General features: G+C 42.5%; 1 protein-coding gene across 1 annotated transcript in view; it reads left to right on the top strand.

Annotated features, from left to right (window-relative positions):
- Positions 1-26,214, top strand: part of CNTNAP2 (contactin associated protein 2) — a 1,109,924-nt gene that overhangs the window by 827,104 nt on the left and 256,606 nt on the right. The window lies entirely within an intron of this gene.

The raw sequence follows: 26,214 nt of genomic DNA, 5'->3' as shown, positions 1-26,214 counted from the left end.
ATTATTATTATTATTATTAAATCAATTGGTTTCTGTTGTTGTCTGAGTTGTTAGGAGTTAAAGGTGCTGCTCATATTAAAATTGCTGGAAATGAACTTAAATCATCTAAATATGATTCAGAAAGGCTCCTAAAACTTCCAGTCAAAAGATGTTGTGGTTTTTAACTTCTGTGAAATTCCACATCAACACATGAAATACCTGATATACCCGTAGCCAGGATTTAGATTCGGGGGGGGGGGGGGGGGGCGGGCTGAGTTTGATTCGGGGGGGGCTGAGTCTGAATGAAATAGGGTCTACCCTAGCAAACCTTTTGTATCATTACCCCAATACCCCCATGCATATGGGATATATTGAGCATGGTGATCAGATCATGATATGAATAAACATAACAGTTTAAATAATGTACCACTAAGGCCTTTTCGCAGACCACCATGAGAATTTCGGGGGGAGGGTGAAGCCCCCAAAGCCCCCCCCCCCCCCCCGGCTACATGCCTGCCTGAGGCACATAACTGAAGAAAATAAAACCACAGCTTTATTGGTTACAGCTGTCTAAAAGTCGGTCCAGATCCAGATGTTGACCAATGAGCCTGTTGTTGGTTGAACCATTTGCCTGGCTTGCCAGCAAGGCAACAGCAGAATTCCACTTGAATTGAAACCAGTGTATTGATTCTGTGTCACAATTAAGGTGTAAGAATGCTGTTGACATCTACCAAAGTGTCACTTAAGAACATATTTATTGTCCCTGACAACATCCACATGCTTGCTTCCTGGACTGAGATCACGTGTGAACTACCTATAAAGTTGTGTCAAAAGACAAATAACATGCGGTACAATTCCTCAATTGTAGATGAGGATTCTAAGTGAACCGAGCTGAGAATTCTGGTGGGGTGTCTGTGTATGTCACTAATACACCACAGCACCTGACTGAAGTAAAAACTAGTCAATTTTGTTGTTGTTCATTCATTCAGTTGTTTCTGACTCTTTGTGACCTCATGGGCCAGCCCACGCCAGAGCTCCCTGTCAGCCATCACCACCCCCAGCTCCTTCAAATTCAATCCAGTCACTTCAAGAATCCCATCCATCCATCTTGCCCTTGGTTGGCCCCTCTTTCTTTTTCCTTCCTTTTTCCCCAGCATCATTGTCTTCTCTAAGCTTTCCTGTCTTCTCATGATGTGACCAAAGTACTTCGTCTTGGCCTCTACTATCCTTCCCTCCAATGAGCAGTCGGGCTTTGTTTCCTGAAGTATGGACTGGTTGGATCTTCTCACTATCGAAGGCACTCTCAGAACTTTTCTCCAGCACCACAGTTCAAAAGCATCATTTTCCTTTGCTCAGCCTTCCCTATGGTCCAGCTCTCACAAGGGTATCTGGTCGAACTCGTTGCTGTGTGAGAATACATAACAACTGCTTAAATGTCTCCAAAGTCTACCACTTTCTGAGTCAATCTATTCTACTGCCAATTGCCCTTTGCATTAAAAAAAATGTTTACAGGAAATTTCTTTTCTTGTAATTTGAATCCATTGTTTTATGTTCTAATCTCTGAAGCTGTAGCAAATAACCTCACCTGATCTTCTGCATGGCATCCCTTCAAATATTTAACTATAAATATTATGTCACTTCTTCGTTTTCTCTTCTCCAAGCTAAACAAAAGACAGAGGGACCTTCCACACAGCCCTATATCTAAGAATTATCAAAGCAGAAAATCCAATGTCTGCTTTGAACTGGATTAATGTGGGATTTTCTGTCTTGATATTCTGGGATTTAGGGCTGTGTGGAAAGGCCCTTGGTTTCCAGATCTTTGGCCATCTTGGCGCCCTTCCACACAGCCATATAATTCGGACTATCACGGAAGATAATCCACAGCACCTGCATTGAACTAGGTTATCTGACTCCAGAATGCCATATAATCCAGTTCAGTGTGGATTTTATACACCTGTATGGAAACCTTGGTTGCCCTTCTCTAGATACATTCGATTTGTCAGTATCCTTGTTGAATGGTTGTGCCCAGAACTGGACACAATATTCCAAATAGGGTCTGACAAAATCATTAATATTTCCCCTGACTGGGACAATATTTCATGTTGATGAAGCTCACAATTGCATCAGGTTTTGTTTTTTAGCTGTTGCATCACTGAGGAGAAGGCAGGCGGTGCGGGCCCAAAGCCGCACTGCCTGCCGCCTCCTCTGCCTTCTCCCGGCTTCAGGAGGAGGCAAGATCCCATCCTGAAGCCGGGAGAAGGCAGGCCCGGCCTGGGGAGAGGGCGGGCGGTGCGGGTCATGGGCGTTCTCTGTGGGTCATGGGCGTTCTGTGTGGGAAATTTGGCCCAGTTCTATCATTGGTGGGGTTCAGAATGCTCTGATTGTTAGTGAACTATAAATCTCAGTAACTACAACTCCCAAATGTAAATGTCTATTTTCCCCAAACTCTATCTGTGCTCACAATTGGGCATATTGAGTTTTTGTGCCAAGTTTATTTATTTATTATTTATTTATTTACTTTATTTGTATACCGCACTCTCTCAGCCCGTAGGCGACTCAGTGCGGTTTACAACCAGGTCAATATACAAAGTGCACAACACTAGCATTTAAAAACAGTAACTAAGGCAACTACATCAATATAACAGCACATCAACACTATAACGTCAGCAGGGAGGGGGCCGACCTAATGTCTGCGGGAAGGGCGCTCCACAGCCGAGGGGCCACCACTGAGAAGGCCCTGTCTCTCATCCCTGCCAGCCGTGCCTGTGAGGCTGGCGGGATCGAGAGCAGGGCCTCCCCGGACGATCTTAATGTCCTAACTGGTTCATAGGTTGGGCCAGAACCGTTTAGGGCTTTAAAGGCTAAAGCCAGCACTTTGAATTGTGCCCAGTAGCAGATTGGCAGCCAGTGGAGCTGGCGCAGCAGAGGAGTGGTGTGCTCCCTGAGTGCCGCTCCTGTTAACAACCTGGCTGCCAATCGTTGGACCATTTGTAGCTTCCGAGCAGTCTTCATAGGCAACCCCATGTAGAGAGCATTGCAGTAATCTGTAGTTTGGTCCAGATCCATCATTGTTTGAGTCCACAGTGCTCTCTGGATGTAGGTGAACTACAACTCCAAAACTCAAGGTCAATGCCCACCAAACCCTTCCAGTATTTTCTGTTTGACGTGGGAGTTCCGTGTGCCAAGTTTAGTTCAATTCCATCATTAGTGGAGTTCAGAATGCTCTTTGATTGTAGGTGAACTATAAATCCCATCTCTTAAATGACAAAATCAACCCTCCCCCAATCCCACCATCATTCAAATGTCGGCATATCAGATATTTGTGCCAAATTGGTCCAGTGAATGAAATGCATTCTGTATTTAAGATATTTACATTACAATTCATAACAGGAGCAGAATTACAGTTCTGAAGTAGCAACAAAAATAATTTTATGGTTGGGGGTCATCACAACATGAGTAACTGTATTAAGGGGTCGCTGCATTAGGAAGGTTGAGAACCACTGATCTATGGCAAGCATCCTCAGAGGTTGTTAGGTGACAACAATCCTATCTATTGTCGAAGGCTTTCATGGCTGGAATCACTCCGTTCTTGTGGGTTTTTTCAGGCTATATGGCCATGTTTTAGAGGCATTTCTCCTGACGTTTCGCCTGCATCTATGGCAAGCATCCTCAGAGGTGAGGTCTGCTGGAACTGGGAAAAGGGGGGTTTATATATCTGTGGAATGACCAGGGTGAGACAAAGGGCGTTTGTAAGTTGGGCTAGGTGTGAATCTTTCAACTGACCACCTTGATTAGCATACAATGGGCTGACTGTGCCTGGAGCAAACTCTTCTTGAAAGGTGATTAGATGTCCCTGCCTGTTTTTCTCTCTGCTGTTTTTGCTGTTGCAATTTTTGAGTTTTTTAATACTGGTAGCTAGATTTTGTTCATTTTCATGGTTTCTTCCTTTCTGTTGAAATTGTCCACATGTTTGTGGATTTCAATGGCTTCTCTGTGCAGTCTGACATGGTGGTTGTGAGAGTGGTCCAGCATTTTTGTGTTCTCAAATAAAATGCTGTGTCCAGGTTGGTTCATCAGGTACTCTGCTATGGCTGATTTCTCTGGTTGGAGTAGTCTGCAGTGCCTTTCATGTTCTTGGATTCTTCTTTGGGCGCTGAGTTTGGTGGTCCCTATGTAGTATGTAGACTTGTCCACAGCTGCATGGTATACGGTAGACTCCTGCAGAGGTGAGAGGATCCCTCTTGTCCTTTGCTGAACGTAGCATTTGTTGGATTTTCTTGGTGGGTTTTGTAGATTGTTTGTATGTTGTGTTTCCTCATCAGCTTCCCTATGCGGTCAGTGGTTCCCTTGATGTATGGCAGGAACACTTTTCCTCTGGGTGGATCTTCATCTTGACTCTCGTGGCTTGTTCTTGGTCTTGCAGCTCTTCTGATGTCTGAGGTGGAGTATCCATTGGCCTGGAGAGCCCAGTTGAGGTGGTTCAGTTCATCTTGGAGGAGGTGGGGTTCGCAGATTCTTTTTGCACGGTCTGCCAAGGCTTTAATGGTGCTTCTTTTTTGACTTGGGTGATGGTTGGAATTTTTATGTAGATATCTATCTGTGTGTGTGGGTTTTCTGTAGACAGTGTGACCCAATTGTTGATCTGGTTTACGGATGACTAGTACATCTAGAAAAGGCAGTCTTCCTTCCTTTTCTTTTTCCATAGTGAACTGGATGTTTGGGTGGATGCTGTTAAGATGTTCCAGGAACCTGTTGAGTTCTTCTTCTCCATGGCTCCAAATGGTGAAAGTGTCATCCACATATCTGAACCATATAGTGGGCTTTTTTCCCATCTCTTCAGCCAAAAGCAGGCCCACACTTCCAATTGAAATACTAATAAGCTTATATCTGTTAAAATTGTTCTTTATGTATTGTATTGTTTTAAAGTGTTTTTTTACACTACAAATAAGATATGTGCAGTGTGCATAGGTATTCATTTATGTTTTTTTCACATTATAACCCGGCCCTCCAACAGTTTGAGGGACCGTGACCTGGCCCTCTGTTTAAAAAGTTTGAGGACCCCTGTTCTAGACAATAAAAAAATGATAATACATGGGAATGATGTAACCACTTGGCCCTGCATACCTTGAGTGGATTTCAGGAAACTTATACCTTTCCTGTACAGTTTTTGGGGGCTAAAATGATTTGATGCTAAGCATTTTGCTCTAAGGTTTTCTATTGATTACCTCATAGTTAATAGCTAGTGTGGGGCTCAGCTTTTAGAAATGAATAATAACGTTTCAGTAATAACCACTTTCAGAGATTCTATTGAAAACAGCATATTTTAGAGTCAACCCAATAGATTTATGCTGTGAATGTAAGTAAGAAGAATTGAATCATTGTAACATTGTGGTTGGTAACTGTTCTTGCAACAGCACCCCCCCCCCCCAAATTTTATAATGTATTTTTTTCTTCTTTTTTTTGGTCCAGTAGATTTTCTTAAAGGCATGAAACTTGTGAAGAAAACATTAGAGATTCAATTAAATAATATTCAAAAAAGTTTCCAACCACCAGCCTTTCATTATACTCAGAAATAATTGCAGGAAAGCATATGTTTGCCAAAGATAAGCTACTGGTTCAAGGACTGTTGTGTTAGACATTAGAACAATGTCCTCTACATCTCATTAAGGACGGTTTCTATAAGACATATTTAGAGGCTTCTGCAGTTGGTCATGAGGTTAGCCATGCCAGTTAGACTGATTCACATGCTTTGTCTTCCTGCTGAAAAACCCATATAAATTCATTAAAAAGGATATGCCTATGTTTCAAGGTCAAGGAGATCAATTCAGAGCTTTACACTTTGGAATTTGTGGTGCCATGAGGCCACTAAGCCATGTATCTCCCTCTGAAAGATATGTCCATTCTTAGGCTTGAACCTGCAGACCTTTCTGTTAATGAACTGGCTTTCAAAGTTAAGGGCTTACCAGAAATAGGCTTATTATCCACTAAACTTGCAAAACTTTAATATTGTTAAAAATCAGATCTCAAACTTTGGAAGGCACACCCAGTTAAACCTCTAGGCAGGTAACTATAACTTGAGAATCTTTATTTTCAAGATAGTATATAATACATTGAATTTACTTTTTATATAGTTTAAAATGTGCGTAGTGACCTTCAAGTCTTAACTTCAAATTGTACAACAACCTTACTGACAACAAGCAAGCTATTACTCTGTCCTCCTTAGCGCTCTCTCCTTATATGTAATATGATAACATAATATTGACCTAGCTTGCTCATCTGTTGTAAGGGATCCTATAATGGATGTCCAAATAAACAAAATGTGATTAATTAATGTCACTTGATCTCTACCATAAGCTTGCTAGCTACCTTGCCTGAAACTTTGTGCAGATTTTAATACACACATTGTTCTTTAAAAACCTTTTCTCTGTTTTTTTAATGTGCACTTTTCAAACATACACATTTACCTAATGCATTTTTGATGCACTGGTTGGATCACAAACATCTAAACATATAAGGCCTGGTCTCTGAGTGGGGTTCCTCAGGGGGGCATTCTCTCCCCTCTGTTGTTTAACAACGATATACAACTGTACAGGAGTTGATTATAAATTGTATGATTTTAACTGTATTTGTGTTTAGATTGGCTGCAGTAATGCAGGAGCGGCCTAAGTCAGAGGAGTCCTTCATGTGTGTTGCCATGGAGACCGATGCAGGAGAGAGGGAAGTGGGAGGAGCTTAGAGAGGAGAGTTTGATAAAAATGACAGTTAAAAATCAGTTAGGGTTTAGGTTTAGAGGAGTGAGCAGTCCAGGTTTAGGTTCAGAGGAGTCAGGAGTTAGGTTCAGAGGAGTGAGGAGTGAGGAGTTGGGAGAGAAGGAAAAGAAAGGTGGCGGAACGACTTGTGAAGCAAAGCTTTGAGGCTTTGAAAAGCTGGGTTTGGCTATTGGAAGTTTCTCAGGCTAGTGCAGCCGAATGGTGAAACATAGCTGGTATTCTTTTAGTCTAAGGAGAGGCTAAAGAATAGTTTACTTAGTATTTGATCTAGGGAGGATCAAATAAGGGAAACATCCCTGTATTGAAACTTTGTCTGAAACAAGTGCTCTACGTCAGAAAGATACTGTGTTACTTGAAAGAATGAACTGTTAAAGCTACAAGTATTATTCCAAGTGCAACAAGGAAAAGTTACGTCTTGCAACCACACGCTGTGTACTTAATAAAATTGTTAACTTTTATTTGAAGATTGCCTCAGCTCCGTCTATTCTGTGTCCAAAGTGCCATTTCTCACAATATTACAACTTACCTCACATGGTGGCAGAAACGCAGGGAAAAGTAACCAAATAAATCTACATTCTTCTCTCCAGTCACGCTACAGTATATACAGTATACTAAGTATATACAGTATACTACTAAGTTATTACTTTCTTAATAAAGGAGGAGGTGCAACTGAACAGCCTCCCTTCTAACTTGATGGTAAATTTGGTTCCTAATCGGCAACCTCCATTGCAAATCGGCCAGTTCTTTTTAAGATTGGGAACTGGGGTAAAATCTCCTGAATACTGGTTCCTTTCAAATTGGTGGCAACAATAAATCATCCCTCCGCTCCCTTGCTTCGTCGCAACAACCACTTGCTCAGCTGGTTCGAAGTTTTGGGCTGAGTGTTACCAGTACGCTGATGACACTCAGCTTGTGCTGAAGATGGAAGGCCAACCGGACTCTGTACCCGATTGTTTCCATCAGTGCCTCGAGGCCGTTACTGGATGGCTGCGTGCCAGCAGGTTGAGAGTGAATCCAGCAAAGACGGAGATCCTATGGCTGGGTCAACCGGGCAGTGGGGATATCCAGCTGCCTACCCTGGATGGCGAGGCGCTACGCCCGTCATCATTGGTAAAGAGTCTGGGAGTCCTTTTGGACCCTCTGCTGGCAATGGAGGCCCAGGTCTCTGCCGTTAGCAGAACCGCCTTTTTTCATCTGCGGCAGGCTAGACGGCTGGCCCCCTATCTGTCCAGGGATGACCTAACTACGGTCATCTCAAGACTGGACTACTGTAACAGCCCCTACATTGGCCTTCCTCTGTCAGTGATCCGGAAGCTCAAGTTGGTACAAAATGCAGCTGCTCGGCTTCTTGCGGGAATTCCAATGAGATGCCTCATAGCACCAATCTTACTACACAGCTGCATTGGTTACCAGTTGAGCACTGGATCACTTTCAAAGTGATGGTACTCACCTTTAAGGCCTTGCATGGTCTGGGGCCAATGTACCTGAGGGACCGCCTCACCCCCTACAAACCCCAGAGATCCCTCCGTTCTGAGGACCAAGATCTATTGGAAATTCCTAGTGTCAAGACCTTGCATCTAACATCAACCAGATGCAGAGCCTTTACAGCAGTGGCACCATCACTCTGGAATACTCTGCCACCTGAAGTCCGCGCCTTGTGGGACCTATCAGCTTTCCGCAGGGCATGTAAGACATATCTGTTTCGATAGGCCTTTGATCTCTGACATTGTTGTTTAAAATTGTTTTTAAATTGGAGCCCTTCAGAATATTCTTCTCAAGAAACTTAATTCTTCTACATGGCATTCTGCAGCTTTGGAAAAGGTGGGGCTTCCTTCCATTAAATCTCACATTCATTCGTTTTATTTTATTTAGATACTAGCCATCCCCTGCCACGCGTTGCTGTGGCCCAGTCTGTTGATCTGGAAAATAAAGTAATGAGAAAGGGTTGGTTTCTAATATATGTAATTCCTTTATGCTTCTGGGTAAACAGTATTTCTTGCTGTTTCTTTGTCAGTGTTGATGTGGAGATTGTCTGGTTTGCCTACTCTGGAACATGCAACATATAATTGTCCTTCTTCAGGGGTCCCTTTCAAATCTAGGATACTGTATCTGTGTGTGTGTGAATCATATCTATCTATATCTATGGCTGGATGGCTCTTTGTCAGGAGGGCTTTGATTACGTTTTCTTGCTCTGGTGAAGGGAGTTGGACTGGATGGCCTTGAGTATTTTCTGTTGGTCATGGGGGCTTGTGTGGAAAGTTTGGCCCGATTCTGTCGTTGGTGGGGTTCAGAACTCTCTTTGATTGTAGGTGAACTATAAATCCCAGTAACTACAACTCCCAAATGTCAAGATATATTTCCTCCAAACTCCATCTCTGTTCATATTTGGGCATATGGAATATTCGTGCCAAGTTTGGTCCAGATCCATCATTGTTTGAGTCCATGATAGTCCATGGATGTAGGTGAACTACAACTCCCAAACTCAAGGTCAATGCTCACCAAACCCTTCTAGTGTTTTCTGTTAGACACGGTAGTCCTGTATGCCCCGGTTGGTTCAATTCTATCATGCTATTTAATTGTAGGTGAACTATAAATCCCAGCAACTACAACTCCCTATCTATCTATCTATCTATCTATCTATCTATCTATCTATATATCTATCTATCTATCTATCCATCCATTTATCTATATCTATCTCTATGGCTGGATGGCTCTTTGTCAGGAGGACTTTGATTACATTTTCTTGCCCTCATGAAGGGAATTGGACTGGATGGCCTTAAGTATTTTCTGATGGTCATGGAGGTTCTGTGTGGGAAGTTTGCCCCGATTCTGTCATTTGTGAGGTTCAGAATGCTCTTTGATTGTAGGTGAACTGTGAATCCCAGTGACTACAACTCCCAAATGTCAAGGTCTATTTCCCCCAAACTCCATCTGTGGTTATATTTGGGCATATTGAGTGCTTGTGCCAAGTTTGGTCCAGATCCATCATTGTTTGAGTCCATGGTAGTCTCTGGATGAAGGTGAACTACAACTCCCAAACTCAAGGTCAATGCCCACCAAACCCTTTCAGTATTTTTTGTTGGTCAAGGGAGTTCTGTGTGCCAAGTTTGGTTCAATTCCATCATTGATGGAGTTCAGAATTCTCTTAGACTGTAGGTGAACTATAAATCTCAGCAAGTACAACTCCCAAATGACAAAATCATAAATTTTTGAGTGATGGTCATTCCTTGTGTTGTGAGACGTTTTGTTGCCAAATTTGGTGTGATTTCGTTCATTGGTTCTTTTGTTTATAAGGTACTCATTATGCACAGAGCATTTAGATAGATAGATAGATAGATAGATAGATAGATAGATAGATAGATAGATAGAATCATAGAATCATAGAATCAAAGAGTTGGAAGAGACCTCATGGGCCATCCAGTCCAACCCCCTGCCAAGAAGCAGGAATATTGCATTCAAATCACCCCTGACAGATGGCCATCCAGCCTCTGTTTAAAAGCTTCCAAAGAAGGAGCCTCCACCACACTCCGGGGCAGAGAGTTCCACTGCTGAACGGCTCTCACAGTCAGGAAGTTCTTCCTCATGTTCAGATGGAATCTCCTCTCTTGTAGTTTGAAGCCGTTGTTCCGCGTCCTAGTCTCCAGGGAAGCAGAAAACAAGCTTGCTCCCTCCTCCCTGTGGCTTCCTCTCACATATTTATACATGGCTATCCCCTCTCAGCCTTTTCTTCTTCAGGCTAAACATGCCCAGCTCCTTAAGCCGCTCCTCATAGGGCTTGTTCTCCAGACCTCCAGATAGATAGATAGATAGATAGATAGATAAATAGATAGATAGATAGATAGATAGATAGATAGATAGATAGATAGATAGATAGATAGATAGATGTGTGTATGTGTGAGTTAGTGAGTGAGTGCATTGCATTGGCTTGGTTCAAAAAGGCACTGCACAACTACAATATTGCCAGCATAAAATGAACATATTCATATGTAGCCAAATGATATCGGTCAGAATTCTGAAGGTGTCAATAAGAAGGCAGGAAAAAACCAATGAGAAGTCTAAGGCAAACAGATAGAGATGAAGAATCTATTGAATAACTTTCTCACACTTTCTCTCCCTTCCTCTCTTTATGCCTGTTTATGCATCATGGATGATATTCCTTTAGAGTTGAGACAGAGAGCAGCTAGGGAAATTATCCACTAAGTAGTGAAATAAGCCAATATAAACAATGGAGGCAGCTGTCCCTTGAAATGTCACACTATTCCTCTGAAGTCATATCATGAAGAGCAATGGAAGAAATGGTGATACAAAGAGTACTTTGGGTGGGATGCCAGGAGCAACTGGTTCAGAAGCTTTTATAAGAGTAATTCCATAATAATAATAATAATAATAATAATAATAATAATAATAATAATCCTTTATGTATACCCCGCTAACCCCCGGTACGCAGTGGGTTAAAGCACTGAGCTGCTGAGCTTGTTGATCGAAAGGTCGCAGGTTCGATTCCGGGGAGCGGCGTGAGCTTCCTCTGTCAGCCCTAGCTTCTGCCAACCTAGCAGTTCGAAAACATGCAAATATGAGTAGATCAATAGGTACCGCTCCGGCAGGAAGGTAACGGCGCTCCATGCAGTCATGCCGGCCACATGACCTTGGAGGTGTCTACGGACAACGCTGGCTCTTCGGCTTAGAAATGGAGATGAGCACCACACCCCAGAGTCAGACATGACTGGATGTTTTTTTAACATCTCCCGAAGGACTCGGTGCGGCTTACAAGAGGCCGAGGCCCAACACATCAGTAAAACAACAGCATAACAAATACAACAATAAAAGCAAAACAATAAGCATTAAAACAATAGCAGTACACATTAGACAATAACACCACGACGCATTTAAAACTAAGGCCAGGCCAAATGTAATGATTAAAAATTTTAAAAATGCTTGACATGACCAGGTGAAATGAATAGGTTTTCGGAGATAGGTGCGGTATGTAGACAATCTTAAATCTCTAGTAAAGTGCATTTGGGACATGATGCTTGGAGTTTCCTATTCTGGGAAGGCACACTGGAACAACCACGTCTTCAAGCTCTTCCTGAAGACTGCCAACGTTGGGGCTTGTCTGATGTCCTTGGGGAGAGAGTCCCAGAGTTGGGGGGCCGTGATCGCATCTCTGTATACGAACCCACACAATCCCTTCGATCATCCCGAGAGGCCCTGCTCTCGATCCCACCAGCATCGCAGGCGTGATTGGTGGGGACGAGAGAGGGGGCCTTTTCAGTGGTGGCCCCACGACTCTGGAACTCACTCCCTAAAGACATTAGACAGGCTCCAACTCTGGCAGTCTTCAGAAGGAGCTTGAAAATGTGGTTGTTCCAGTGTGCCTTCCTGGAATAATGATCCCATAGCACTTTGTCCTCCAAAGCACTTTACATTTCTTTAGATCTGCTCGTATGCCCTTCCACAAACACCAGGGCCTTTTCGGTGGTGGCCCCTCAACTCTGGAACTCACTCCCTAAAGACATTAGACAGGCTTCAACTCTGGCAGTCTTCAGGAGGAGCTTGAAGACGTGGCTGTTCCAGTGTGCCTTCCCAGAATAATGATCCCATAGCACTTTGTCCTCCAAAGCACTTTACATTTCTTTAGGTCTGCTCATATGCCCTTCCACAAACACCAGGGCCTTTTCGGTGGTGGCCCCTCGACTCTGGAACTCACTCCCTAAAGACATTAGATAGGCTCCAACTCTGGCAGTCTTCAGGAGGAGCTTGAAAATGTGGTTGTTCCAGTGTGCCTTCCCGGAATAATGATCCCATAGCACTTTGTCCTCCAAAGCACTTTACATTTCTTTAGATCTGCTCGTATGCCCTTCCACAAACACCAATATCACCTTTTGTCCATGTCCCAGCATTATTTCCAATTTTAACTCTACATTTGCCTTCCCGCTGTTTTTAATTGTGTGTTGTCTTATTGATAATGTTGTGTATTTTATTGTTTATGATTTTTTTAATTGCTTGTATTGTTGTTTATTGTATGTATTGTTGTATTTGAGCTCGGCCTCATGTAAGCCGCACCGAGTCCCTTGGGGAGATGGTAGTGGGGTACAAATAAAGTGTTGTTGTTATTATTATTATTATTATTATTATTATTATTAGAATCATAGAATCATAGAGTTGGAAGAGACCTCATGGGCCATCCAGTCCAACCCCCTGCCAAGAAGCAGGAATATTGCATTCAAATCACCCCTGACAGATGGCCATCCAGCCTCTGTTTAAAAGCTTCCAAAGAAGGAGCCTCCACCACACTCCGGGGCAGAGAGTTCCACTGCTGAACGGCTCTCACAGTCAGGAAGTTCTTCCTCATGTTCAGATGGAATCTCCTCTCTTGTAGTTTGAAGCCATTAATAATAACTATTATTATTATTATTTATGAGAGAGTTAGCAGATTGAATACTAACACAGTGACATCCAAGACTAATTCCTCTCAGTGAGCAAAAGTGAACAATTCTCTTTTCTAAAAGAAAATGGATTTAATGAGCTATTGTAATTTTGAGAAGCAAAATGCAGAGAACATTTTAAAAAAATTATATTGAAGTGTAACGAGGTACAGTCATGAAGTCCTTAGCCGGCAAGCCTTCCATTGCTCCTTCACATTTCATAATTCTGCATTATTCAAGAAAAATCAAATGATGGAAAGGAAAATGTGCACTTGTGCTACATATAATTAGAGAACAGAAACACTTGGCAGCAATGCTCATTTCCTAAATGTAATTTGGAATTTACCTTGTTATCTGACAGTGTCTAAGTATAAAGAAAGCCTAGAAATTAAGATTTCATTCCATTAAAACTTACATTTATAATGTTTGGGAGTGAGGCCACCATATGTTGTTCAACTACATAACTCACAATTTCTTATGCTGGCTAAAGCTGCTATGATCTTCAACCCAGCAATATATGGAAAAACACATGATTCCCACCATGGCTTTAAAGAGTATGTGAAATCTAGTTTGGGGGTGGGTATTCTTGTTCTATAAAATCAGTGGGATGTATATAACTTAAAATGTAAACTGCTATTGTATTGTCGAAGGCTTTCGTGGCCGGAATCACTGGGTTGTTGTAGGTTTTTTCGGGCTATACGGCCATGGTCTAGAGGCAAACTGCTAGTGTGTCTTTAACTCCACTGAGCACAACATTTTCCCCCTCAAATACCTTAAAACTCTAGATAAATACAAGGTATCCTAGTTCTGTGTCATTTTTCTATTCCATGCATGGCTCAGCATATCACTGAACTATTTTTTGTATTTATTTATGTATTTATTTACAGCTTTTATATTCTGCCCTTCTCACCCCGCAGGGGACTCAGGGCGGATTACAGTGTACACATATATGGCAAACATTCAATGCCAATTTTTGACATAAAAACATATACAGACATACACAGAGGCTATTTAACTTTTTCTGGCCGCCAGGGGAGCTGTCGCTTTCATCGTCCATCTGCGATGCTGATGAAGCACTTCCGCATTTCCCGCATGCTTCCCCGCTGGAATGCTTTGCTGGAGTCTTCTTTATGGCCTCATAAATCAGTTAATTTAGCCTCTCGGCACTTTAAGGTGGTACCTAATTTTCCTACTTGACAGATGCAACTGTCTTTCGGGTTGCAAAGGTTGACAACAGTCTACACACAATTGGTTGGAAACCCACTCCAACCCGGGCTGGCTTCGAACTCATAACCTTTTGGTCAGAGTGATCTTAATGCAGCTGACACTCAGCCAGCTGTGCTGCAATCCTGGTGTATTATAAAGTTTGACATGGCTGTACATAGGTGCAGACTCCCAAGACTCCCTGCCCCCTGCCCAAATAAACAGGAAAACCTCCTTACTGTTGCAGGAGGCTGTCTTCTTCCTGGATTGCCCTCACTGATAACATGATGGAGTTGTGGAACAACTTCTCCAAACCATTATCACATTATCAGTGAGGGCAATCCAGCTAGAGGACGGCCTCCTGCAATGGCAAGGAGGCTTTCTATTCATTTGTGGGGGGAAGTACAGTGGACAGGGAGGCTCAGGAGGCACTGCCATCCCAAATGAGACGAGGGAGCATGAGATGGCTGTGGGGATGCCATGTCACGATGCCAGGGCTCTGTCTTTACAGAGGCAGAGATGAACCAAACAAAAACCCAGTTTGTATAAAACAATTTAATTAAAACAGCACTTACTTTCTGGCTGTTTTAATAGTCCAAAATATAAAACATAAAAATTTCACGCAGCCACAGAATACAAAACAAAAACATCAAAAACTGTTGCAAGTTCAAGATAACTCCATAGTCAAAAGGTCCAAGAGTTCAATTAACAAACTCCAGGGATCTAGAGCAGGGGTCCTCAAACGTTTTAAACAGAGGGCCAGGTCACAGTCCCTCAAACTATTGGAGAGCCGGATTATAATTTGAAAAAAAAAACATGAATGAATTCCTATGCACACTGCACATTAGGCTTGGGTGGTTTCGTTCGTTAATTTCGTAATTCGTTATTAATTCATATTTAAATTAGCTTACGATCCAATATTGAGCCATGCAGGACTAGTGTGAGGAGTAATTAAAAATCGAAACAATTTTTACAATTTATTTTGTATTGTTTAGTAATTGTTTCGTAAATTGTTTCGAAATTGTTTCGTAATTGTTTCCGTATGTCTGGTGCAAGTTTTATAGTTGTTGTTTGTTTTATCAATGATAAAAAATAAATTATCACACCAACAGTCAACAACAGAGGGAGAGGGAAGCTTCAGAAGTTCCCCCTGTCCCATTTGGAGGGTTTTTTTAGCATATTGCGCAATCGCGTCCGCCATTAACGAATCGATTCGTAATTTTACGAAATTTTGTATATTTTGAACTTTTTTAAAGGAAAATTTCGGAATTCTTTAAAAAAACGAAACGCAAGGGCCCCCTAAAAATGAAACGAGTTTAGAACCAAATTTTTCCGTTGTTACCCAAGCCTACTGCACATATCGTATTTGTAGTACAAAAAACACTTAAAATCAATACCATAATTAAAATGAAGAACAATTTTAACAAATATAAACTTATTAGCATTTCAATGGGAAGTATGGGCCTGCTTTTGGCTGAGGAGATAGGATTGTTGTTGTTATTGTGTGCTTTCAAGCCGTTTCAGACTTAGGTTGACCCTGAGCGAGGGCCGGGTAAATGGCTGTATCCGACCCCCAGGCCTTAGTTTGAGGACCCCTTGTCTAGCATTTGCAGAAAGTGTGACATTGAAAACCATAGGCACCAAACCTCTTCTATTTGTTGTATATGCATTTTCTTGGTCCCTTTGCCTGCCCTCTTTACTTTGCATATCTAAACTATATCTCTAAATGCTCAGCTGAAGTTTTAAGATACTGCAATACTAAGAATTTGGGGGCAAAGGAAAAATTCATTTAGATCAGAGGACCTCAAATCTTTTAAACAGAAAGCCAGGTCACAGTCCCTCAAACTGTTGGAAGGCCAGATGATAATTTGGAAAGAAATCATGAATTCCTATGCACACTGCACATATCTTATTTGTAGTGCAAAAAAAACCCCGCTTAAAAACAATACAATAATAAAAATGAAGAACATTTTAACAAATAGTATTTTAATAGGAAGTGTGGGTCTGCTTTTGGCTGATGATATAGGATTGTTGTTGTTGTTGTTGTTGTTGTTGTTGTTGTTGTTGTGTGCTTTCAAGTCATTTCAGACTTAAGTTGACCCTGAGCGAGGGTCGGGTAAATCACCTTGGAGGGCCGTATCCGGCCCTCGGGCCTTCGTTTGAGGACCCCTGATCTAGAGTCTATACCATAGTCAAAATCTAGTCCAAAGGTTCAAGGTTCCAGGATTCCAAAGATTCAAGAGACAGGTCAGGACACCGAAAATCCACAGACCTGGAGAAAAACCAGCAGCATCTACCACCAAAATAAGACAAATACTCCCCCCCCCCCCGATCAATCCCAAGGCTAACTCCGTATATCCAGAAACACCCAAGTGCAACCCATCTCTTGCATATCTCCACCCTTAATTGCTTTCACCCATGAACTCTTACTTACAGATTACTCAACCCTTTAGAGCTAATACTTACATTAACCCTTCTATCACCAACCACCATCAACTGCAGAACATAATACATGGCATGCCACCTGTATCATCTGCCTCAGCACACACAAATATTTGACTCTTCATAGAAGATGTGGGTTGCAGTTGTTTTTCTAACCTATGTGTAAGCCAGTTTAACTTGAGTTAAACTGCATTTGCCTGGGTGCATAGTCTGGACACCCCAGGCTGATGTGTTTCCTGTACTGCATTTTTGGTAGTGTAGATGGGGCTATGGAGAATATCATTTTTTAATATAAGATATCATATCTGTTTCTGTGCAAGGCAGGAGAAGGAGTGTATCCTTCACTGCTCAGCCCTTTGCATGTCCACCTGACCAAGAGTTCTGTAGCTCTTGTCAGCAGGCAGGCGAAGGCTCATTCGTCCTCATGCCTACTGGTGAGAACTATGGGACCATCTCACTTGCTTCTTCCCCTCTGAGCTACAGACTAGCAAAGGGGAGGCCCAGGGGAAATGACCTTGGAGGGCCGTATCCGGCCTCGGGCCTTAGTTTGAGGACCCCTGGTCTATACCATAGTCAAAATCCAGTCCAAAAGTTCAAGGTTCCAGGATTCCAAAAGTTCAGGAGACAGGTCAGGACACCAAAAATCCACAAACCTGGGGAAAAACCAGCAGCATCTACCACCAGGGGCTGCAGGGGAAAACTTTGTAGGTCATATATTGTGCAGGCCTGTTCTAAAATATCTTTTAAAAGCCTTTCACCCTTTGACCAAATAAACAATATTTATGTCCTGAGTGATTTCACGAGGTCCTATATAGAATCATAGAGTTGGAAGAGACCTCACAGGCCATCCAGTCCAACCCCCTGCCAAGAAAATAAATTCAAAGCACCCCTGACAGATGGCCATCCAGCCTCTGTTTAAAAGCTTCTAAAGAAAGAGCCTCCACCACACTCTGGGTCATAGAGTTCCACTGCTGAATGGCTCTCACGATCAGGAAGTTCTTCCTAATGTTCAGATGGAATCTCCTTTCTTGTAGTTTGAAGCCATTGTTCCATGTCCTAGAAAACAAGCTTGCTCTCTCCTCCCTAGGAGTTCCTCTCACATATTTATACATGGCTATCATGTCTCCTCTCAGCCTTCTCTTCTTTAGGCGAAACATGCCCAGCACTTTAAGCTACTCCTCGTACGGCTTGTTCTCCAGACCCTTGATCATTTTAGTCACCCACATCTGGACACATTCCAGCTTAGAGTCAACATCTCCCTTCAACTGTGGTGGCCAGAATTGGACACAATATTCCAGGTGTGGTCTACCCAAGGCATAATAGAGGGATAGCATGTGTTGTAGTTCAGCATGATGGTAACGTTGCTACTACTGGTAGAAGAGAGAAGAGGGCTGCGCAGGTGTTGGAAGAGGAGCAGCAGCGAAAGCAGATTAGGGAGATAATCATGGCCCCGAGTGATTCTGAAACCTTTGAGGGCTTCTCCGACTGTGAAATGGGGGATAGGGAGGAAAGCAGGGGAGTCAAGCGGGCTACTCGCGAACAAGAGTCCGACGAGGAGATTCAGAGGAAGCGTATCCGTGATATACTTAGCGCTCCTACAGAGGATGAGGACTTCATGGGGTTTGAAGGGAGTGATGGGTCTGGGAGTGACACGGAGGAGGAGGATGAGCTGGATTGGACCCGTGCACAAGAAATTAGGGATATCTGTAATCAACCCACTTCCAGTGAGGACTTTGAGGGGTTTACTGAGGAATGGCAACCGGGAAGCACTTGGCAAGATCTAAGTCTTGACAGACGCTGGCAGAGGTGGAGGGATGGGCGCTCGGGTTCAGCTGCGGGGAATGGGGCAGCTGAGAGCGATGATGAAAGGGTGGGGAGCTCCTCAGCTTCTGATGAGGAGCTTTAGGATAAAAATGGGGTTTTGTCGTATGGATCTTTGCAGAAGACAAAGTGTCTCTTTTGAGGTGTGAATCTTTGTTGCTGCCAATTCTCGAGCTTGGGTCCTTGGACTACAGATTCCTGTGTTTCTGTGTTTACTTCTACTCTGCCGCTTGACTCTGGACCGTTTTGACTAACGCTTTTTTGCCACTCGGATTTGGACTACCTGCTTACTACGTGCTACGACCTTGGAACGTTTTCTGGACTCTGTTTTTGCTTCTTTGTACTGTACTCTTTGAACTGCGTAAGTTTGAAGTGGATTGCTGAATTTTTGTGTTGTACCGGATTAAACGCCAGTATAATTCGGTTTATTTTTCAGTTACTTATATCGCGTTATTTTTGATGCCAAATTGTTGGCTGAGTTTGGGGCACTGAAATTAAGGGCTCCAAATACTCTGTTGTGAACAATAAATTTGTGTTTGGACCTTTAATCTTGTGTCTGGCTTTACTGAGGCTTCTGGGTCTTGACAGCATGACTTCCTTGGATCTAGACATTATACTCTTGGGAAGTCTGACTTGGCCACGGTAGTCCACGCTCTGGTTACATCCCGCTTAGACTACTGCAATGTTCTCTACATGGGGTTGCCTTTGAAGACGGCCCGGAAGCTTCAACTGGTCCAGCGTGCGGCAGCCATGATACTAACAGGAGCAGGACGTAGGGAGCATACAACCTCCCTGCTGTACCAGCTCCACTGGCTGCCGATCTGCTACCGGGCTCAATTCAAGGTGCTGGCATTGGCCTATAAAGCCCTAAACGGTTCCGGCCCAAAATACCTAACTGACCGCCTCTCGGCCTATGAGCGCACAAGGACTTTGAGATCTTCCGGGGAGGCCCTGCTCTCGATCCCGCCTGCCTCACAGGCACGGCTGGTGGGGACAAGAGATAGGGCCTTCTTGGTGGTGGCTCCTTGGCTGTGGAACACCCTTCCCGTGAACATCAGGTTAGCCCCCTCCCTGCTAATATTCCGCAGGAAGTTAAAGACCTGGCTATTTAAGAAGGCATTTGATCAAGAAGTGCAATGACTGGCAACTGACCATAGGAATGGAACAATGGAAATGATATCGGATTGTGGCTTGACGATGAGACGATTCGGAATGTAGTAGTAATTTTGTAGTAATGTTGTTGTTTTGATAAGATGTTTTTTATGATTATGATGAATTGTAGACTGTTTTGCACTATGCTTTGTAGATTGCACTTGTTTTTTCATGTTGTACACCGCAATGAGTCGCCCTTGGGCTGAGAATTGCAGTATATAAGCGCAGTAAATAAATAAATAAATAAATACTCTGATTTATGCAGGCCAAAATCCCATATATGTATGTGTGTGTGTGTGTGATGTGAGATCTTGGGCTACCATTCCAGCTGCTACTTTCATCTATGCTATATCTCAGAATCATACATTATTTTGCCTTGGTTACTTGTGAAGTGTGTTCAAATTAAACATCCCATGCTTGTGATGTTCATTATTCACGAGAGCTCATTATTCCTTAGACGGTATTTATTTTTCACCTTCTCCTGATAAATGTGCCAGGAGCTAGAGTTAACCATGCAGGTCCTGGGTATGTTTAAAAATCTCCATCAGAGAAGGCAAGGTCTTAGCCTACACTTCAATGTAACTATGGGAAGCAGGAATTGTGATATTTTATTTCACTTGATAATGACATCATTAGATCCCGGCCTTTGCCAAAATGAACAATGGCAAAGCAGAACTTGGATTTTCCTTACAATTTAGTATGTTTCAAAAACTGTGGTCAAAAGAAGAAAATGGGTTAACAGGCTGATACTGAGCCACGGATGAGATGACATTCAAAAGGGACTGCACTTGCTCATAGTGGGCCTGGCATTTTTTATCCATTCCCTTTCAAACATATCTTTTATCTGTGACCTCCCCATCTATATAAATAAAAATGTAATGTTAGTTCGTGCTACCATCAGAACTCAAAAACCACTGGGGGAGTTGACACCAAATTTGGACACAAGACACCTAACAGTCCAATATATGTCCTCCACTCAAAAAAAATTGATTTTGTCATTTGGGAATTGTCGTTGCTGGGATTTATAGTTTGCCTACAATCAAAGAACATTCTGAACTCCACCAATGATGGAATTGGGCCAATCTTCCCACACAGAGGTCCCATGGCCAACAGAAAAAACTGAAAAGGTTTGGTGGACATTGACCTTGAGTTTGGGAATTATAGTTCACCCACATCCAGAGAGCACTGTGGACTCAAACAATGATGGATCTGGACCAAACTTGGCACGAATATTCCATATGCCCAAATATGAACACAGATGGGGTTTAAGGGAAATAGACCTTGACATTTGGGAGTTGTAGTTGCTGGGATTTATAGTTCACCTACAATTAAAGAGCATTCTGAACTCCACCAATGATGGAATTCAACCAAACATGTGGAGACCAAAATCCACTGATAGTGGTGATATGAAAATAATTAGGTTAACTCAATGTATACATTACAAATTTGTAATCTAGTTATTATCATATCACCACTATCAGTGGATTTTGGTCTCCACAGTTTCAGGGGAACCCATTTTTCTTTCTTGATTCAACCAAACATGGCAAACAGCACTTCCATGACCAACAAAACACACTGGAAGAGTTTGGTGGCATTGACCTTGAGTTTGGGAGTTGTAGTTCCCCTACATCCAGAGAGCACTGTGGACTCAAACAATGATGGATCTGGACCAAACTTGACACAAATATTCCATATCCCCAAATATGAACACAGATGGAGTTTAAGGGAAATAGACCTTGACATCTGGGAGTTGTAGTTGCTGGGATTTATAGTTCACCTACAATCAAAGAGCATTCTGAACTCCACCAATGATGGAATTCAACCAAACATGGCATACAGGACTTCCATGACCAACAGAACACACTGGAAGGGTTTGGTGGGCATTGAACTTGAGTTTGGAAGTTGTAGTTCGCCTACATCCAGAGAGCACTGTGGACTCAAACAATGATGGATCTGGACCAAACTTGACACAAAAATTCCATATGCCTAAATATGAACACAGATGGAGTTTGGGGGAACTAGACCTTGACATTTGGGATTTGTAGTTACTGGGATTTATAGTTCACTATAATTAAAGACCATTCTGAAACCCACAAACGACAGAAATGGGGCAAACTTCCCACACAGAACCCCCATGACCAACAGAAAATACTTAATGCCATCCAGTCCAACTCTCTTCACCAGGGCAAGAAAATGTAATCAGAGCCCTCCTGACAAAGAGCCATCCAGTCATAAATATAGATAGATAGATATGATTCTCACACACACACAGAGATATAGTGTCATAGATTTGAAAGGGACCCTTAAAGAAGGACTATGATATGTTGCTTATTCCAGAGTAGGCAAACCAGACACTCTCCACATCAACACTGACAAAGAAACAACAAGAAATACTGTTTACTCACAAGCATAAAGGAATTACATATATTAGAAACCAACACTTTCTCATTACTTTATTTTCCAGATCACCAGACTGGGCCACAGCAACGTGTGGCAGGGGGCAGCTAGTTTTTAAATATAAGAGTTCAGAAACTGACCTTGCTCACTCCCAGAACCAATGTATGAAAGTTTCCAGAGATTACATTCATTTCACAGATACAACTGAAGTTTGTTGATGGGGAGAAGCTCTTAGGGAGATATAATTACTGTCATCAGAGGACAATAATGTCTCCTACATATTACACCTCTGACTTATGCTAGTACATGCTCTGTTTTCACAGCTTCTCTCAACAGAATTACCTTTTATACTCCTCACATATGGTACATTTGGAGATGGAAGGAAGGCTCTGTTATTTTGCTAATGCAACAAGCATTATCCTTGAGTCTTCTTATGAAAGATTCTTGCAATATAATGTCTTAGACAAAATATGAGCTGTAAGCACTTGCCCCAATTTCATCATTATCTGACTTTCTACTGTGCTATCCCCTTATTATTTCTGCTAAAAAAATGGGTTACCAATTCCAAGAAATATTTGGGGTACAATTAAATAATTTTCATTCTCATTTGTCATTTTTTCCAGGTCAGAGAATTGTGATAAACAGAATAATGTCCCTACATTATTTAGAAATACACTATAAAGGGGAGGAAGGCTAAGGCTTCTGCATGATCCTATTTTTTATATACAGTAGATATGTCGTGAACCAGATGCCTTAAAGGAGCCAGACACAAAGTAAAGGTCCAAACAAAGTTTATTAACACAACAAAAATAGCTTAGAAACAGTTAACTCAGTGTTCCTAGCAATAACTAAAAGTCCGCAGCAACTGCTGTACAAAAAACATAATTTAGCGGATAATCCGGATTATACTGGAATATAATCCGGGATAACAAAAAGTTCTAGCAAACTGCTTCAAAAACACAGAGTTAAATAAACATAAGGAAACAAGGTGGAAAAAAGGAAAAAGTCATCAAAAAACAGTCCCAAGTCACGTCCAGAAGCAGATGATAAAGTCCAGGAAGTGATGTCGTCGTCCAAAAACAATCTGAAGTCAAAACGGGAGTTGAAGTCAGCACTTACGAAATTCCAGTCTGTAGAAGCACAGAAGAACAGCAATCTGCAGTCCCAGGGCCCAAGCTCAAGAGTAATGGCAGCAACAAAGTCCCAAGCCCAAATACAACACTTTGCCTACTGCAAAGTCCCCAAAGTTTGATACCTGCTTTTATCCAACACTCATTATCAGATGATGAACAGCTCTCCATCCTGTCTTCATCACTCTCAGCTGCTTTAGCTTACACAGCTGATCGCCACCGTCCGTCTCTCCAACTTTTCCAGTGTCTATCAAGACTTAAATCACCCCATGTATTACCAGGTTACCAACCTCCAGAAAACTCTTCAAACTCATCACTAGATGTTGGTTGTGTACATATGTCTCTGATCTCTTGCACACGGGTCCAATCCAGCCCATCCTCCTCCTCGTTATAACTCCCAGTCCCATCACTCCCTGTGAACCCCATAAAATCTTCCTCCTCAGTTGGAGCATTAAGTATTTCACGGATACGTTTCCTTTCCTGTTCTTCATCTGACTCTTGCTCCCGAGTAACCCGCTTCAAACCTCTGCCCCCATCTCCCTCCTCCTCCATTTCAGAATCTGAGAAACTTTCAAACGAATCAGTATCTGTAGGTGTCAATATCTCCCTAATTCGTTTCCTTTGCTGCTCCTGCTCCAACACCTGAGCAGCCCTCTTACCCCTTCTACTACCAGTTGTAGCTTAACCAGCACACTCTACTGCAACAAAATATGTATTTGTTATAACACACTGCTTTTCTCTCATGGTGATGTTCCCATTCTAGGATAGCAGCACATCCTGGATAAAACAAAATCAAAAAAAGACATACTGAAAAATGTATCCAGAAAAATGTGCTTGCCCCCTTTCATTGAGTATCTTTTTTTTTATTATTCAGGACCTCTTCACACAGGCCATTTTAGCCATTTGCTTTTATTCGCAAGGACGGGGCCTGCCGTGAGCCATTTCACAAAGCACCCACATTCTTCCCAAAGTGAAGGGAAAGTGCCAAAAGGCATTTCCTCCATCACTATGGGGAAGAAAGTGTATTTTGCCTAGCTCCAACAGAGCTTCCTGCATTTTCCTCCTCTTTTCCCCATATGATGGGGTAAGGGTGGTGGGGCATCTGATGGGGACAAGGACAGGGTGCTAACACACCCTGTCATGTCCCCATCATATGATGCTAACACACCCTGTCATGTCCCCATCATATGATGGGGGAAGGAGAGAGGGTGTGTGGAGCTCCATAAGCCACCCTGTACACCAGTGGTTCTCAACCTGTGGGTTCCCAGATGTTTTGGCCTTCAACTCCCAGAAATCCTAATAGCTGGTAAATTGGCTGGGATTTCTGGGAGTTGTAGGCCAAAACACCTGGGGACCCACAGGTTGAGAACCACTGCTATACACCTTCCCTTTCACCGGCAACTGCCAGGAAAATGGTATGGCTGAAAAAAGAGGTCCTGAGAGTGGTTTCAGAGGTAGTCTCCTGTTACATGGAAGCAGCTTTTCTGTCTTTAGAACAATGGATGTCTTCAGTCCTGCTTCTTTTTAAACTGCAAATTGCAGGAATTCAATCTGGGACCTTTTGCATTAAGGCAGTTCCCAGGTTACAAACAAGATAGGTTCTGTAGGTCTGTTCTTAAGTTGAATGTGTTTGTAAGTTAGAACAGGTACATTATTTAAATGTAATTTTAATATACGTTTTAATGTTTATGGTGCTTATATTTTAATCGTGTAATGGTATTGCATTGTGTTGTTATTGTATATTTTTGTATGTTAACACATGTTGTGAACCGGTCTGAATCCCTCTTTGAAGGTGAGAGGGTCGGTATATAAAACCTCGAAATAAATAAATAATAATAAATAAATACGTGTGTGTGCACATGCATGCACTCTGGATAGCATAGGGACTGGTTAGCACCCCTGTGGTGTTTGTTTTGCTGCCAGTGATTCTGTTCAAAAGATTTCACTGCACTTTGTCTCTGTGATTATTGGATTTTGAAAAATTGGGCTTTTTGTACAAACAAGGATTGGTACTAAAACTATAGTTGAGATATCCATTCCCCATTATAACTCTTTCAGGAGTGAATTTCCCTTCCTACGAGTAAATTTCTCTCACCTTTCTGGTGTCTCACCACCATTTGTAACTATGAGTCATTTGTAAGTCAGATGTTTGTAACTCAGAAACTGCCGGTATATTCTACTGTACTCTACTACTGAGATCTGGATTCGTAAGTAAAAAGAGAAGAAATCCTGTACTGGCCATAGTTGAACTCCTGCAATTTACTGCTACCCAAAAATTATATGAAACCACTTTTGAAGTAGAACTTTCTTTGGTGTAACAAATTTGCCTTGCTGAAATAGATCTCAGGTTGAAATGCAACCACATCTGTGTGTGGCAGCTGCACTTCATGTAGAACAGAATAAAGCATCCAGCCATACAGGCAACAGTTTCCCACACAGAGAAGATGAGGAGACGGAATATTTTTCTTCAGGCTTCCTAAGGCACACTTGTTCTGATTCATTGGCACAATAATGGTTCCAATCAGGTGCGGCTCAACCCATTACGCAAAGTAAGCATTCGCAGTATAGTTGATTTTGCCCAGGGGCGCTCTTGACATATGCAAGTTGTAGTTACTGGGATGTATAGTTCACCTACAATCAAAGAGCATTCTCAACTCCACCAATGATGGAATTGAACCAAATATGGCACACAGAACTCCCACGACGAACAGAAAATATATATCAATGATTGATTGGGGAGGGGGGGCGCCAAAATACTGTTTGCTTATAGTTGAAAATTACCTAGGGCCGCCTCTGGTTCCATTAAACTGGTCCAACGAGCAGCGGCCAGGATGTTAACTGGGGCCCCTTACAGAGAGAGGTCAACCCTCCTGTTCAATGAGCTCCACTGGCTGC

This window comes from Anolis sagrei, chromosome 6 (assembly GCF_037176765.1).
Source record: "Anolis sagrei isolate rAnoSag1 chromosome 6, rAnoSag1.mat, whole genome shotgun sequence".
NCBI classification, from domain to species: Eukaryota; Metazoa; Chordata; class Lepidosauria; order Squamata; family Dactyloidae; genus Anolis; species Anolis sagrei.
This window is presented reverse-complemented; position numbering and strand designations above follow the sequence as displayed.